General features: G+C 45.9%; 1 protein-coding gene across 3 annotated transcripts in view; it reads right to left on the bottom strand.

Moving 5' to 3' along the window:
- The window catches only part of ZNF513 (zinc finger protein 513), a 436,233-nt gene that overhangs the window by 55,660 nt on the left and 362,555 nt on the right, over positions 1 to 18,018 (bottom strand). The gene's annotated exons all lie outside the window — the stretch shown is intronic.

Below are 18,018 nucleotides of genomic sequence, written 5' to 3'. Positions count from 1 at the left end.
ACCGCACGGCAAGAAAGACTGATGTAATGGCGTCGGCTGCATGTTTTATCCCCTGACGTCATGGAGGAAGGGACAGCAACTGACGCAGGACCCAAGACTTTGTTAATCAGGCCGACTGAGGACTACCTGCAAGCAGATAACCCAAATGTAATGACTGCAACAGTGAAACACGAAAAACATCCAGATATAGTAGTCCATGAAAAAGACAAAATTGGCATTGACCATTGAAATTGCTACACCCAGTGACAACAGTGTCTTACGTACCGAAAGACAAAGTCATAAAAAAACAAGATTTACAGGCAGAAATGAGGTCAATGTGGAGGAAGGATACCCAGACAGTTCCAGCAGTAGTACCAGCAACATATCTTACACAAAAGAATTTACAATCATAGTCAGATATGTTACCGATGCATGTAACGCCGTACAGACTAAAGGAGTTTTCATTACTGGGCACATTTTGGGTGCTACGAAGAGCACTTCTGGCTAACATCAAAGACTGAAACAATACTAATTTCATGAACTTTAATCATACTTAACTTAGGAATGAGGTGCATTCCAGTCATGGTATCAGAAACCCAAAAAGATTCTGAGAAATTAAAAAAGATTCTATCGGAATGAGAAGTATGCTAACTGGTTTTCTGAGAGAGTAGCTGATGAGTGGAATATACTAACAAATTAAATGAAACTGCACTGACTTAGATATTTTAACAATAAACTGGACACTTATTGTGGGAACAGCTGTGCTGGTATACTGGCAGGCTAGAAGGGCATTACTGCTTGTGTCTGAAATGTCTGAATGTACATGCGCATGTAAGCCCTTCAGAGTGTTCATGCCAACAGAGAGGGAGACTATACCCTGAAAGGATATTGCTACAAACAATAAAAAACAAAATGTCCACACCCTGGCATAAAAAAACACCAAAAAACAAGGGGGCTTAAGGAAGGGAGTGACTACTACAGTAGTGATCATTTGAACATCTCCTGTCATGGTAAATACTTACACAACTATACTATGTTCATCATAGCAATCACTGCAGTAGCCCAAGCTTTATGGGTAGATTACCTTGGTTTAGAACATCTGGGAGGTGGAAACAGAAGGGTCAAGAAGCCCCTGTTGGATTGTCCTAGCAAACCCTGACCTAGAACTATAGAATCCAGCTAGTAGTGCTTTGTAAAAGTATCTACATAGGACAGAGTTGCTCAACCCTTTCCAAAGAGCCACAGATGAAACCAAGGCCTTGGCAGAGTGTGCCTTGACCCTGCACAGAACACTTTTGTTGTGGTGGGAGTAAGAAAAGGTGATAGCCTGAGACAACCATTTGGAAACAATCTGCTTTGATACAGGTTGTCCCTTTTTATGTTTACAAGAATTTTTATGTTTACAAGAAATGAACAGATGACTGGAAGGTCTGGAAGATTTTGGCTGTCAAGATGGTACCTGCATTGTTTGTGGACATTCAAGGTATGAATTTTCCTTTCTCTCTCATTTTTTGGGTTCAGGAAAGAATACATGGGGTTGGATGTTTTGGCTTAAAGCAAACCTGGATACCACTTTAGGCATTAAAGAATTATGTTTCCAAGAAACCCCGGCTTTGTGGCAAATGAGAAAAAGGTTGACCCAGTATAAGAACTTGCAACTAAGATACTCTTCTTGCAGAGATCACAGCAATCAGTAAAACTGTTTTCCATGTCAAGAATCTCATGAAAGCCAAATGAGCTGGTTCAAATGGAGCATGTGTTAGATTCTTTACACAATATTAAGTTAATATCCCAAGGAGAAACCACCAGTTTTCTTGGTGGTCTTTTATGTAATACCCCTTTCAAAAATATTTTCATATGAGAATGTATTGAAAGAGGGCAGATCCATGGGCAGACATGCTGAAATGGATGACAAATAAACCTTGATAGTTAGTGGAGTAAGGCAGGCCATAGGAAAGTAACGCTCACAAATACTACAAAACCAGAGAAACACTAGCCGTGAATATGTGCTGGTTATCTAGTAGGCACCAACTGGAAAATCATTTCCACTTGCTTATATATTATTTTCTAGTAGCAGGCTTTCTTGCCTCCAATAGTACCTGCTGCATTTCCTCAGTTAACAAGTGCCTTAAAGGTATTAAGACCCTATAATCCAGTCAGTCAGTTGATGTTGTTTGGGGTCAGGATGTATCAAATGCACCTATTTTTGAGAAAAAATCCCCACAATGATCTTTGGGATTTCCCTGGACATTAGTGGAAAGGGTGGAAACGCATACAGAACATTCCTGTTCAAGGAAAAGGAAATGCATCTGTCTTCCAAGCCTTTTTACATAGACCCTTGGAGTAGAAATTTGCCAGATGTTGTTCAGAAGGGAAGGGAAAAACATGGTCTTCTAGAAAATCTTCTCACAGATGGATCAAATCTTGGAAAGACCTCCTGGTCTATTTTCCAGTCTGGCTTTGTCCTGCTCATCCTGTCTGCCTCACAATTTTGCTCTGATACAATGCAAGATGCCTGCACAGTTAGATTCTGCTGTAAAGCTACATCCTATGCTACAATGGCTAGTCTGTATATGGGATAAGATCTGGTTCTCCCTTGCATGTTTGTGTACCACATCACTGTGGTATTGTCTGTAACTACTTGAACAGGTTCTGAAGACTAAAGGAGATTCAGAGAGTTAAGACCCATTGTAAGAACAAGCATCTCTCTCTTATGTTGATGTGCTTTGGGTAATCTTTATTGTCCCAGATACCTTGCACTTTTATTGCTCTTGATACTGCTCCCAAGGTGAAGTCTGAGGCTTTGCTGGTGACTGATTGCTTTGCAGCAAGAGAAGAGAAGGGGAAACTTGGAGTCAGGGATATTTGATGTCTCCACCAACATATTTCTCTTCTTACAGATTGCAGAACTGGAATTTAAAAGATAATGGTTGTTGGTGCTGGGACAAAAATGATTTCAGATACCAATGTATCTTTCTCATGTGGAGTTTTGCAAGAGGTATCATGAGAATCACTGTTGCCATGAGAACCAGAATCTTGAGGTATTCCCTCGCAGTGACCGAAGTCTGAGTAGAAAACACCTGGAATAAATCTAAATACAGATCTTTTTTTTTTTTCCTGTGGAAGAACAACTCTTTCTACTGAGGTGTCTAGCAGGCACCGCGGGAACACAATCCTATGTGATGGAGTCAAAAAAAAAAACAAAACAAAAAAAAAACTAAAGACTTTTGAATGCTCTCTTGAAATTCCAGCAAGTGCAGGAGATCTCTCACCCAAGTGAGCGATTCCTGACAGTTTGAAAAAGACTTGGCAAAGATATGCAAGTAGTCTACATACAAGGAAAAATGGGGATACACTGTAGCCTGCAATGGGTTAAGACAGGAGCTATACACTTTGTGAAGACTCTTGGAGCAGTAGACAACCCAAATGGCAAGTCAGATAACCGAATTTGATGCAGACACTTAAAACGTTTAGAAACTCCTGACATTTGGATGGATAGGAACATAAGTATACTTTAAGTCTAAGATTACTAAAAAAACTCATGAAGAAGGGGTAGGTAAAGTACAGTTGCGTACACTTACCATAAATGTAGATGTTCAAGTGTATTCACTGTTGCAGTCATCACCTGTGGGTTATCCCTGCTGTAGTAGCCCTTGGCCGGCCCGAATACCAGAGTCAATGTTTTTGCATGCCGGCTGCTGTCGCTTGTAGTCTGACGTCAGGTCGTCACTACTATAAAGCAAGGCAGCTGACGTCATTACATCAGTTTTTCTTGCCCTAACCCATGAAAAGCACAAGGGAAAAGAGAGTAGTGGTCCTGGTGGCTAAGAGCCACCTTGGGAAGCCTGTATCTCCCTAGGGGAAGAAGTGAAATGGGGGATGGAGGGAGGGAAACCAAGACTGCAACACTGAATACACTCGAACATCTACATTTATTGTAAGTGTACACAACTGTACTATGTTCTTCGTGTTTCACTGTTGCAGTCATCACCTGTGGGAGGATTCCCAAAGCTGAGGTAAAGGGTGGAAGGATAGGTAGAGTCCTAGGTATGGGTCAGGAGGCCCTGCAAGATTGCAGAGACAAACCCTGCCCTAGACTTAGAAAAGAGAGGTAGGTGGTAATGCTTTGTAAAGGAATGGACAGAGGTCCAGTTGGCAGTTTCCAATATGTCCCTGGTAGGTACTCCTCTGAGGAAGGCAGTGGAAGTGGAGGTTGCCCTAGTGGAGTTGGTATGGATCGACTTAGGGATGGGTTTCCCATGTAGTCTGTAGAAAAAATGGATACAGTGTGAAATCCATTTGGAAATGGTTTGCTTAGAGATGGGCTTCCCCTCTGCCCCTGAGGCAAAGCTTACCAGAAGCTGGTCAGTTTTTCTGAATGGCTTAGTGCGGTCCAGATAGTATCAGAGTTGTCTGTGCACGTCTAGCGAGTGTAGAATTCTTTCCACCTTGTTTTGAGGGTTGGGAAAGAAGGTGGGAAGGTGTATGGCCTGGCTAAGGGTCACATCAGATACCACCTTGGGCATAAAGGAGGGATTAGTCCTCAGGGAGACTCTGTCTACATGGAAATTATGAAGGGCTCAACAGCCATGAGAGTTTGAAGTTCTGACACCCTTCTGACTGAGGTGATAGCTAGTAGGAAGGCAGTCTTCCAGGAGAGGTATTTCAATTCTGTTGAAGCAGCAGGTTCAAAAGGAGGTAAGGTTATAATTCAGGTCCCAGGGTGGAGTAGGAGGGTCTTCTGGGAGGCCTAATATTAGAAGCCCCTCTGAGGAATTGCTTAATCAAAGGATGAGAGAATCATAATGGGCAGAGATGGCCGAGGCATGGATTTTAAGAAAGGAGAAGGACAGGCCACTATTCAGCAACTCTGCTAAGTAATCCAGGATGAGAGGGATGGAAGGTTGGGAGGAACTGCCCCCTTTAGATTGTTTCCAGGAGCAGAATATTTTCCATTTTCCTGCATAAGATTTTCTTGTGCTGGGCCTTCAGGCCTCTGTGATGATGTCCAGGACCTGTTTGCTTAACAGTGACCTCTTGTTAGTTTTTAGTGTATGAGCCATGCTGAAAGTTTGAGTGTGTGCAGGTCTGGGTGCAGTACTTTCCCTCTCTCCTGGGTCAAGAGGTCTGACCTTATGGAAAGCAGCTTCAGGGGCTGTGAGGTCAGACTGCATAGTAAGGGGTATCAATGTTGTCTGGACTAATGTGGAGCAATGAGGATGGCCTTTGGTCTCTCCTCTCTTATTCTGTTCAGAACATTGGGAATAAGGGGTAGAGGAGGGTATGCATACACAAAGAGGGAGCTCCAGGGGAAGGTCAAGGCATCCACCTTCCATGCTAGGAGGTGATACTCCCTGATACAAAACTTGTGCAGCTGGTGATTGAGGTGGGAGGCAAAGAGGTCCACCTCTGGGGTCCCCCACCCCCGGGTGATTTGCAGAAAGACTTCCCTGTGGAGTTGCCATTAGTGGGGGTCCAGTAAGCTTCTGCTTAGGTGGTCTGCCAGTGTGCTGTTGATCCCTGGTAAGTATTGGGCAATCAGGTGTAGCCACATGGAGGTGGCTTTGAGCCACAGACTCATGGCTAACCTGCACAGGGGGTAAGATTGTGCGCCCCCCTGCTTGTTGATGTACCACATTACTGTGGTGTTTCTGTTTTTATAAGGAAAACCCCTGGCCTGAGATGGGGTTGGAAGGAAGTCAGAGTGTTTTGCACTGTCATCATTTCTTTCTGGTTGATGTGCAAGTGAAGTTGCTGGGAATTCCAAAGGCCTTGGGTACACCTGCCTGCTAGGTGAGTGCCCCAAGCCATGTCTGAGGCGTCTGTGGTGATGGTCTCACCAGAAGGGCGGAGGATGAAGGGAAGACCCTTGTTCATGGCACAGGCCTCTGCCCACCAGAGAAATTCATCCCTTATGGAAGGGATCAGTGGGAGAGTGGTCTCTAGGGAATGAAGAGTGCTGACACCAAAGGTTCTTTAAGTTACCACTGAAGCTTTCTCATGTGAAGCCTGGGTAGAGAGATGAGAAGGATGCAAGATGCCATGTATCCCAGGGCTTGCAGAAACTTCCTCGTAGTGAGGTGACTTCTGGAAGCCAGCTGGGTGAAGTATAGAGGCAGGAAGCTGTGCTTTTCTGGGGATAGAAAGGCCATAAGGGTTGCTGTGTCTAGCACAGCTCCCAGGGAAACAATTTTCCTGGTGGGGTTTTGCTTTGATTTTTTTCTCGTTGATGGTGAACCCTAGGGAAGTTAGGAGTTTTTTGACAAAGAGAAGATCCTGGAGCAACTTTTCTTTGCTGTTTGCCTGAATGAGGCAGTCATCCAGATAAGGGTAAATCTGTATATTTCTCTGTCTGCAAGCATTTGGTGAATACTCTGGGAGCGGTAGATAAGCCAAAGGGCAGTGCAGAGAACTGAAAGTTTTGACTGCCTGCTCTGAAGCGCAGGAATGTTCTGCATGATTCCCTGATGGGGATGTGGAGGTAGACATCTTTTAGGTCTAGTGTCAACAGCCAGGCATTTGGTGTAAGCACAGGCAGGAGCTGCTGCAAGGTTAGCATTTTGAATCTGCGGACCACCAAGGAGGTGTTCAGTTTGGACAGATCCAGGATGGGGCGCCAAGTGCCCTCTTTTATGAGTACAAGGAATAGTCTGGAGTAAAAACCTTTTCCTGTTTGATGCAGAGGGACAGGTTCTACTGCCCCCTGGGATATTAGTGTTTTTACCTGTTTTAATGCCTCTGCCCACTGGTTTGGGGGGAGGTCTGGGTACTCTCTTGGAATTTGCAGTTTGTGAAGGAGAATCTGTATCCCTGAGAAATGATTTTTAATACCCATTGGTCCTTGGTTATAGAGACCCAAGTGTCCTTGAAGAGGGGGAGCCTTCCTCCTAGTTTTAGATGAGTGAAAGGAGGGCAGAGGGGGGAGGGAGAGTCATTGCGAGTGCTTACCATAGAAGCTTGGCTTAGAACTCCCTGCCTTAGAGGCGGAAGTGGTCCATTGTTTGCTTCTTTGCTGGTCCTGGGATAGGGGCCTGGATGTCCTGTCCCTGCGGGACTTGCTTTGGCCCTGTCTGCTGGGTGCAGGGAAGGCCCAGTGCTTAGAGGAGAAGTTCCTGCTGAATCTGGGCAGTTGAACTTGAAAGAAATCTTTTACTGTTTGCATAGATTTTGCTTTGTCTTCCATCTTTTTAAGCACCTCTTTTGCTTTTTCCCCAAACAGGTGTTGATTATCTAGGGGTGCATCAATAAGTTTAGACTTGACATTATCAGGGAGAGGTGGTTCCTTCAACCATGCATGTCTTCTAATAAGAGATCCTGTTACTGTTGCCCTGCTAGAGGCTTCTAGGGCGTCATTATCCACATTGTAAAGAGTGCTTGGCCACTTGACCAGCAGAGTGTAGTAATTCTGCCAGCTCTTTACAGTTGGCACCATCAGGAGAGGTAGCAATCTTCTGTGCGTTGTTATTTTAACATATGGAACTGACAATTGAGAGCTCTGAAAGCTAAGGTTGCGGAGATGTATACTTTCTTACCCCATCTGTCCAGAGCTCTGGAGTCTTTGTCAGAAGGAAGAGGATTCTTGGCAGAACTAGTCTTAGCTCCTTTGGATCCCTGTGTAATGACCTCAGGGTCTGCAGCAGGGTTCCTGTACAGGTATTTGTGAGAATCTGGTACTCTGTAGTACCTGTCAGGTTTAGCTGGAGCAGGCGGCAGGGCATCAGGGGCTAAAATGGATTCAAGGAAAACATCATCCACCACTTCTAGAATAGGTGGGATGGATGTTCAGGGGTCTGTGCTGGGGCAAGTCCAGAAACTCTCTAAGTCGTTTCTTTGACTGTGGGTAGTCCTGAGATTCCCAATGAAAATGTTCCCTGAGGGAGTAAAGGGTTTCCCCGAAGGAGAGGTCCTCTGGAGGGGAGGCAGAGGGGTTGGATTCCTCTGCATCTGAATCCTCATAAACAGTTAAGGGCTGCTGTTCCTCTTCAAAGGCAAAATAATTTGATTCCTCAGACTCTTGATCTGTCAGTTTCTGGAGAAGGAAGCCTTTTCCTTTTTGGAGTGGGGGCTTGAGTACCTTGGATAAGGGAGATAAGATCATCCACCATTTTAAGCATTTGAGCTTGGGGTGGGGGAGCAGTAGCAAGATGGCGGCTAGAAACAGATTTCCTAGGAGTGGCCTGGCTTCGAGGCCTGAGAGAATCTGTCGGTCTCTGAGAAACGGTAGTTGGAAGAGATGATGTCATTTTAGTCTAGAATCGGTAGTTCGAACAGCCTCCTCGGAAGCCGGTGCCTGAGTCGCGGCTTCGGACCCAACCAAGGCAGAGACAGCCAAAGGCTCGGCAGACGAAGTGGATTTCTGCGGCATACCAGACTCCAAAAGGGTCTCGAAGAGGGCTGCGTAGAAAGCAAGTTGGGCATCAGGGGCTGCAAAAGTGCCTCACTGAATTCAGGAGAACTGATGACTTGCTTAGCTGTAGCATCATCGGAAGGCTTAACCTTGTGTGGCCTGTCTCTATCTTTATGTTTTTTCGGAATGTCGGCAGATTGTAGGCTGATGGATGCCATATCGGAATTCAAAGACGGAATACGAAAATAATTGTCTACAAAAAGAGCTCAACGGCAAATGGTTCTCGCATTAAAGAGGGCACAGAACCGGCAACGAGGGACGTTGTGGTCTGGGCCTAAACAAGTGATGCAGTAAGAATGAAAGTCTCGGTGTGGGATCTGCTTTCCACAGGCGAGACAATGGTTAACTTTTTCAGACATCAGTTAGAGCAAGAAAAATGGGTCCCCAACGGGGTACTTAGCTTTAGAAGTTTTCTGCTGAAATTCAACTTCTGGTAGCGACCGACTGGCACTCGTCCGAACTGCTTCTGCTATGGGTTCCACAGCAAGAACGACTGATGTAATGACATCGGCTGCCTTGCTTTATAGTACTGATGACCTGACGTCAGACTACAAGTGACAGCAGCTGGCGCACAAAAACATTGACTCTGGTGTCCGGCCTGGCTGAGGGCTACCACAGCAGAGATAACCCACAGGTGATGACTGCAGCAGTGAAACATGAAGAACATCAGGTTGTGAAGTGAAAACATTGTGAACTTTGGCACCATCACATACTGGTAAGAAAGAAACTGATCTCCAGGCATTTTCTTTCTTTAGCACCACAAACATTCTTGAATAAAAACTTTTTTCCAAAAGGGAAAGAGAACTCTTTCTATTATCCCATGAGATAGCATGTGTTATAGGACAGAAGGGAGCAGAGGAGTTTCGTCTGTGGATGTGGAATAATGCCCTGAGATGGAGGAATTTTCTTCCCACTGCCATCTCTTACTCTGCTGAATCGGTTTCAGAACCCATTTGTCTGAAACAATATGTTGTCAGACAGAAATGGAGATTCAGACTTTCTGGAAGGGAGAATGGACTGCCAGTGTGGCACAGGGGCAGCAAGATCCCTTACATAGTTATTCTGTCTTATTTGTTTGCCCTCCACTCGGGGGGGGGGGGGTGTCCTGCTTTTGGCAGCCTTCTTACCATTGTTTTTAAATGTTGGTTTACCAGCATTCTGCTAGGACTGTTCATTTTGCTTCTTGCCAAAACTGGACAAAGGAGTAAAGAATTCCTTGAAAAGTTTGGAGGAGGGGGGCTGACAAATATGAGAGATTCCCTGCATTAGCTTACCCCTCTCATCATATCTTTGATAACCTTAGTAGCAGAGAGCCCAAAGGCTAATCTCTAGCTAAATATGTATATTTTCTGGGAGGTTCTGAGAAAGTAGCCAGACAAACCTCGTCAGCATAGTACCAATGGCAACAGCACTGGAGGTAGTATCTACATAGTCAAGCATACTTTAAACAATGAGTAGTGACCTGAGAAACTGAAGGAACAAAAACCACACAAAGCAGATTTTTCCTCACAACAGGCAACTGCAGATAAAATAAGAAGTTATGTACCTACCATAACATTCCATGTTAGTTGTCTTCTCGCCTTCTTTCTTGCTGGTTGGGTTCGGAGCCAATCCTCGGCTCCGACTCTGCCATCTACTAAAGCTCGAGAGCTATTTACTGGCTCGAGGCCTCCCCATATCCCACAATGCTTGGTGCTAGATACCCAGATCTCGTTTGGCAGAGCTAACACGATAGAAAAATTTCAAGGACACCGATCCAAACTACAAGGTTTACCTACAGTAGTAAAACAGAGGAAGGACATAACCCAGATAAGAATTAGCCAGAGGAAGAAGGCCTCAAAAAGGGACTATTCTTGGTCTGTCCAGGCTAGGGGGATGGAGGCTGGGATGCACGAAAGAAGGCGAGAAGAAGACAACTAACATGGAACGTTATGGTAGGTACATAACTTCTTAATGTTAAGTTGTCTATCTCGCCTTCATTCTTGCTGGTTGGGACAGCGTCCCTAGCACCTTAGTCCTGGGTGGCTCATCGGAACAGACTCTTGAGCACAGTGGAACCAAAATCAGCTCTACTCCTAGAGGCCATATCCAACTTATAATGTGAAATGAAAGTATGAGGAGTGGCCCATGTGGCTGCAGCACAAATAGATTCCATTGGTAGTCCTGCTTGAAAAGCTACCAAAGTAGCCAACACTCTGGTGGAATGATCTTTAGGTTTAGTAGGGAGTTCTTTATGTCTCAGTTGATAAATCAAAGTAATAATAGAGGACAACCACCTGGATAAGGTTACTTTAGAAACTGGCAGTCCCTGTTTGCCCTCAGCATAGGACAGGAAGAGTTGGCCTGATTTTCTTGTTTGCTTAGTCCTATCCAAATAAAAACGTAATTGCCTATGAACGTCCAATTGGTGTAACTTTTGTTCAGCTTTGTTCGAATAGTTAGGAAAAAAGACAGGTAGATCAATAGCCTGATTCAGGTTTGTTTTGGAAGGTATCTTGGGCAGAAACGAAGGATTAGTCCTGAGTGAAACTCTATCCTTATGGAACACAAGGTAAGGAGGATGAATACAGAGGGCTTGAAGTTCCGAAACTCTCCTAGCTGAGGTGATGGCTACTAAATAGAGAGTCTTTCAGGAGAGTAATTTTTAGGAACAGGAAGCCGCAGGTTCAAAAGGGGGAAGAATCAAGGAAACTAATATCAGGTTTAAATCCCATGGAGGCGGGGGATCTCTGACCGGGGGCCTAAGCAAAATAGTCCCTTTAAGGAAGGCCTTGCAAAGTTTGTGGGACATGATGCTGGTTTCTGACAGGCCAGCGTGGAAATTTGCAATAGCAGCTAATTGGACCCTAATTGTGGCAGACGAGGAGCCAGCTTGAAAAAGTTCTGCTAAAAAATCTAGAACATGATGGACAAGGGCTGTAAAGGGATCTATATTCCTAGCCTCTGCCCAGAAAAGGAAACGTTTCCACTTACTAGCATAAGTTTTCCTGGTGGTAGATTTGTGTGAAGGAAGGATGATTTCACTCATCGGCTGAGAAATATGTGGAAGCCTGGCTAAGGTTGGAAGTGGAGCAACCAAGCCGTGAGGTTGAGAGACTGAAGGGATCGGTGCAGCCCGCCCGACTGATGGACCAAGAGGTCTGGCACTGGCTCCAGATTCCAAGGCTGCTCCAGCAGGTGACGATGCAAGAATGGGAACCAAATTTGTCGAGGCCAGTAAGGGGCAATGAGGATCATCCTGGATCCCAATGCGTTCACCTTCTGAATTAGCTTGGGAATTAGGGGAAAAGGTGGGAATGCATACAAAAGACCCCGGGGCCAATTGTGAACTAGAGCGTCTCTGGGGGAGTGGCCGGGAAGGGGGAAGAGAGTGAAGAAATCGTTGCACTTGCTGTTGAGAGGAGTTGCGAAAAGGTTGCAGCAAGGTTGACCCCATCTGCGAAAAATTTTGTCCGCTACTGACTGATTGAGAGACCACTCGTGAGGCATGAAAATAGCTCTGCTTAGCCTGTCCGCTATGACGTTGGACTTCCCAGGGATGTGCGTTGCTATCACAAACCATTGAGAGGAGATTGCCCACTGCCAGAGTCTGAGTGCTTCTCGACATAAGGGATAGGACTTGGTTCCGCCCTGCTTGTTGATGTACCACACTACAGACATACTGTCTGTTTGAATTGCAATAGCCCCGGTGGGTAGAGAGTCCTGAAGAGCTTGCAACGCTAAAAGCACCGCTCTCATCTCCACGACATTTATGTGCAGGTGATACTCTAGAGGTTGCCAAGTACCCTGGACAGTCCTGCCCTGAAAATGCCCCCACCCAATCAGGGAGGCATCCGTGGTCACTGTGGCAACAGGAGGAGGAGGAGGAAGAACAAACGGTCTGCCCTGGAGTACTTGAGGGGAGACCATCCACCAAGCCAGGTGGTCTTTGCATGATTGAGTGATTATTATCTTGTGAGACATCGGAAGTTGTTGAAAGGACCATTGGGTAAAAAGCATCCACTGAAGAATCCGCATGTGAAAACGAGCCAGGGGAACTAGTATGATTGCTGCTGCCATGAGACCCAACGTTTTTAGTACAAATCTGGCCTGAATCCTCTTGCACTGTAGTAAGACCTGCAAATGCCGGCGAATGTCTGACACTCTGTCTAGAGGAAGTTTTGCAGACAGATCTTTTGTATTTAATCTTGCGCCTATAATGGTTATAGACTGACAAGGCGACGATGCAGATTTTTTGAAATTTATTGAGATACCTAGCTCGGAGCAAGTTTGGATGGTAAAATCCCTGGCTCACAGTAGCTGATGCCTGGTGGAAGCAGTAAGGAGCCAGTCGTCTAGGTATGGAAACACCTGGAATCCTCGCCGTCTCAGGTGAGCCGTAACCACTGCCATGCATTTGGTGAACACCCTGGGGGCTGTGGTGAGACCAAAGGGCAGGGCTCTGAATTGATAGTGACTGGCTCCCAGCTGGAAGCGGAGAAACCTTCTGGAGCGCCTGTCCATTTTGATATGGTAGTACGCATCCTGAAGGTCTATGGAGCACATCCAATTGTCCTGACCCAAAAAGGTTAGAATGGACTAAAGCATGACCATCCGGAACTTCGTTCTTTGAACAAATTTGTTTAACCTGCTGAGATCCAAAATGGGTCTCCAGTCCCCTGTCGTTTTTGGTACCAAAAAGAACATGGAGTAAATTCCGGATCCTTGCTGGTCTGCTGGGACTGGCTGGATGGTCCTTTTTTCTAGCAGTTTTGAAATTTCTGGCACTGCTTGTTTCCCTTAGACTGGGTGGAACATCTGGAAGGGACTTGGTCATTTGTACAGGGGTGTGGACAAAGGGGATTTTGTAACCCTCGGATATGATGGCCTGTACCCATTTGTCTTGTGTGAGGAGTTGCCAGGCTTCTAGGTACAGTGACAATCTTCCCCCGACTGCCTCTGAAGGTGGACCGTCGGGCAGCCCCTCAGGGGTGCTAAAAGGGTTTGTCAGAGAAAGATTCTCTGCTACCCTGATTTTGCGGACCCCCTCTGCCCATCTGGCGGCATCTATTATTGTTCCCTCCCCTGCCCCTGGAGGGAAACTCACCACGTGTGTCAGGCACGATTCCCTGGGGTTTCTGAAACCATATTTTCCCACTCTTCTGACCTTTAGGGTATGGTCTAGAGGGAGTAGAAAAACGGACTCCCACGGCAGAGAGAGTCTTGCCTTCTTGCTCACACCTGGTAAGGGTATCCTTCACCTGTGGTCCAAACAGAGCCGAACCATCAAAGGGGGTATTGGTGAAGGACGCCTTAAAGGGGTCAGCAAAGTTACATAACCGCATCAAGGCATGTCTTCTCAAAGCCACGCCTGTACCTGCGGCCCTACTCTCCCCATTGGCTGCATAAGAAATGAACCGCATGGAGGAGTTGACGATTGAGTTAAGGGTCGCCAGCTGGGAGTTAATCTTATCCTTCAGGATCCATCAGCTGCGGTGGCTCAAGATATCACCCAGTTCCTTGAGAAGATCCCTTTGAAAGCGGCTGAAGTGACACAGATAATTCAGCGACCGCATGGAAAAAGTCGCTGAGGAAAACATCTGCTTCCCGTACCTGTCCATTGTCCTAGACTCTTTATTAGGTGGATGGACAGGCACCGAAGGGTCAGCCAACTCCTTCTTCGTGGCTGCTGCCACCACCATGGCATCAACGGGGACACCTTTTGTCAAAAATTGTTTGTTGGGTGGGGCTGTAATGAACTTAGTGAGCCTACGGGGAGTTGGTTCCACTGTGTCCGGGGCTGACCACGCCCTTCGAGCCACTACTTCCATGAGCGGGTCGAAGGGTGGAGACACCCAGGAGGTGGAAGGGCGAGAACCAAATGCGTCCAGGTATACCGACTCGTCCTCGGAAGGGTTAAGGGCAGTCCAGTTCCTCCTCTGCTTAAGGATCTCTAGGATGTCTGAAAAAGAGACATCCTCAGAGGGGGATCTTGGGGACCCTTCCAAATCCTCCAAGTCGGTATCAGACCTGACCGACTCGGGGGAGTCGAAATGTTTCCTCTTACATTTTCTCTTCTGAGGGGGCTCCTCTGAAAGATCAGGGGAGGCCTCGGAAGAGAAAGATACGCCCAATGTGGGGCGACCTGGAGCGTCTGTTCTCCACGCTTGGGGTCAGGAGGGTGGGCACAGACCGATGCAGGCACCATGGTGGGAGGAGCCGAAGGGGCCAATCGAGGAGCCGACTCAGGAGTCAGCACGCTCCTCATGACCTCAAAGGCACCCCTATCAGGCAGAGCAGAAGGTCCCCGCTCCGAGGAGACGTGAACCCCTCCAGGCACAGAGAGGGACAGCTCCGAGGCCAATGTCGGGGCCGAGCTCACCTGCGCCGAAGCCCCGAGAGGGAGAATGGGGTCAGATAAGGGTCCGATGCCACTCACCCCCTTGGAGCCGACGAGGGAGTCCCGGCACCCAGATCCCTCCAAAGAAGGAACCAATGAAGAGATCAGAGCCGACGAAGGAGCCGAAAGGTGTGATATCGGCTCCGACGTTTCCAAGATTCGAGCCCCAACCAGCTCCGGCTCCAAACGCAAAGGGGGAGTCGGAGGAGGAATTGCTGAAGACACCGGGACAGCCACAGTCTGTTGAGAAGTGCTGGTTGACATTTGGGCCAGGGCCTGTGATTTAAGGAGTCTACTGACCACCCTCTCCAAGTCATAATCAGATAGCTTGGAGGACCGAGAGGAGTGGGACCTATCGCTTCGTTCAGACTGAAGCAATGGTGACCTCGGAGCCGAACGAACCGATTCTAGGGAAGGGGGCCTAGAACGTTTTCTGCCCAAAGATGGTTCCGACACTAAAGTCGGAGCCGACTGAGGTCTAGAGATGTCTGCTCCAGCCGGAACCGAAGAGGAGGAAGATGCTCCGCCCGGCGACGGCTCCAAACTGGGAGCCGACGGTTTGGCGGGCTTTGAGGATTTCCCCGAATGAGGCTGCACCGGGGATCCTTCTGGCTTAAGTAAGCCTCTCAAAATAAGCTTGTTCCTACGCTCCTGCAGGACTCTCGGGCTGAAGGCGTGACAGACCGAGCAGGAGTCCTGCAGGTGTACGGAACCCAAGCAATACACACAAGAAGTGTGACCGTCTGTCAGAGACATCTTCTGACAGCGCGAGTCACACTTCTTGAAGCCTGAAACTTTAGTATCCTTGGACATACTGGCAAGGGGATACTAAAGAGAGAAAAATTAAACTAGTTCTTAAACAAGGCACACAGAAACACTCACACACCCGCACTAGTTAAGCTAACAATAATAACTACAAAAAACTATCACCACACTTAATAACAACAACTATCCTTAATAAAAATATACAAATACTATAAGGCTAAACACTACTCCTATTAAGTACCAAAGGGGTGGGGTTAGCCACTAAAGAGAAGAAACAAGGGGGGGGGAAGAAACTCTAACAAAAAACGAGTTTCCTAGGTGGGATAAACTAGGGGTTACACAGTCTAACTACACTAAAAGGGAAGACCATCTAAATATACTAAAAATACAAGGTAAATTTTTAGCTGATACAAAAAAAGGAATAATACGACCTGAGCCAGTAAAATCGCAACCTCGTAGCTGAAACGGCAAACGAGATCTGGGTATCTAGTGCCAAGCATTGTGGGATATGGGGAGGCCTCGAGCCAGTAAATAGCTCTCGAGCTTTAGTAGATGGCCAAGTCGGAGCGGAGGATCAGCTCCGAACCCAACCAGCAAGAATGAAGGCGAGATAGACAACTTAACATCATTCCTTATACTTTTATTGTAAATTGTTGATGGAAATACTTTACTGTATATACCTGTCTTGTAATTACATTTTTTTGTTTCATGAGAAATTTACCTGCTTTTCTAAGAAATGTCTGAAATTCACTTAATATAAATGTACTGTGGTGGACCTTTTCTCCCCTGGCCTGAGCTGAAAATGGGCTCTGCCCATTCAGACTTTCCCAGTCAACAAAGACAATTAACTAAATAAAAATAAATAAAATTAACAGAGAGACAAAACTTTAACATATGAGCCTGACAATTCAAAATTCTAAAAATTAAAGTTGCAGGGGAATACACTCGTAACCTAAAAAACTTTAACCCTTCAGCTTTCATTAACTCTCTAAAGGCAATAAATTGGAATACTCTAAAATCACTTCCTCTAGATAATGCAGTCACCCATTTCAACACTACCTTCTTAAACCTCTTAAACCATCATGCTCCCCTAAGAACAAAAAGAATAAAAACCAAAACGGCCCTATGGCTTACAAAAAATACACTTGTTACAATGCGGCAAAGAGACAAACTCTGGACCCATTACCATAAAAATAAAACCCCCCTCATCTACAACGAATACAAAACACTTCGAAATAAAGTAAAGAAACTCATCACCACTGACAGACAAAACTACTTCTCCTTACTCCAAAACAACAATAAAACAAACCCTCAAAAATTCTGGAAAAGTATCTCCACTCTCCTTAATCCCAGTAAACCAGACACCCCCACTCCTGATCCAAATGCTCTCGACATACACCTGGCTACTCAATTTAACTCCTTCTTCATTGATTCTATTTCCAAACTAACCTCATCTTTCTCCAACATCTCCACTCCCTCTAAACCATACCCACTCTCATCTTCTTACCTTCCACCCTCAAACACTAGTTCACTACCTATCCCATCTTCCAATTCTACAACCTTCACCAACCACTCCACTCTTCCTCCCTCCTCATCTCTCCCACCTCCAAATATCCCCTCCCCCCACTCTCCACACTTCTCACTAAAACCCATACCCACTTCTACCATACAAAAACTCCTTCTAAAACTGAAGTCTGGTTCAAATGCTCCCGATAATATTCCTTCACAATTCCTCAGCATAGCTGCTGAAGCCATTGCCTACCCCATTAGTATTTTAATCAACCGCTCTATCCAAGAAAGCACAGTTCCCCATATCTGGAAAAAGGCATTTATCATACCTTTACATAAAGGATGTAACAATAACAATGTCTCCAACTTTCGTCCCATCGCTATCCTGTCTCCCATCTCCAAACTCCTTGAAAAGTGTATCCAACTACAACTCCTAACCATACCTCATTGATAACAACCTACTAACTCCCACACAACATGGCTTCAGACCAGGCCACAGCACTATATCCCCTTCCTGGAAACAGTAAATAAAGCCCGAGACTCTGGTCATATTGTTTCTACCCTTCTACTGGATCTTTCTAAGGCCTTTGACACCATCTCCCATAACCTTCTTCTAGCTAAACTCTCTAAGCTTAACCTATCTCTTTCCTCTCTGAACTGGTTCTCCAGTTACTTATCCAACAGACATCAAGCAGTAAAATGGAAAAAGGCCACCTCCTCATTCCTTATTACCCCAACTGGTGTTCCACAAGGTTCAATATTAGGCCCCCTCCTCTTCAACATCTTTATTAATGACTTCCGCAACTCCATCCCATTCTCAAACATCATTCAATATGCAGACGACTCAACTATTATTTGCTGTGCCACTTCAGCTCCTTTACTTCTAAAGCTAACTCAAGACGCTTTTTCAACCACTGAACAATGGATGAAAAATAATCACTTAGCACGCAATGCTTCTAAAATCAAATTAATGGTATTC

This window comes from Protopterus annectens, chromosome 2.part0 (genome assembly GCF_019279795.1).
Source record: "Protopterus annectens isolate FY-2018-M chromosome 2.part0, PAN1.0, whole genome shotgun sequence".
NCBI classification, from domain to species: domain Eukaryota; kingdom Metazoa; phylum Chordata; order Ceratodontiformes; family Protopteridae; genus Protopterus; species Protopterus annectens.
Note: the sequence above shows the minus strand (reverse complement) of the source record. Positions and strands in the feature narration are given on the sequence as shown.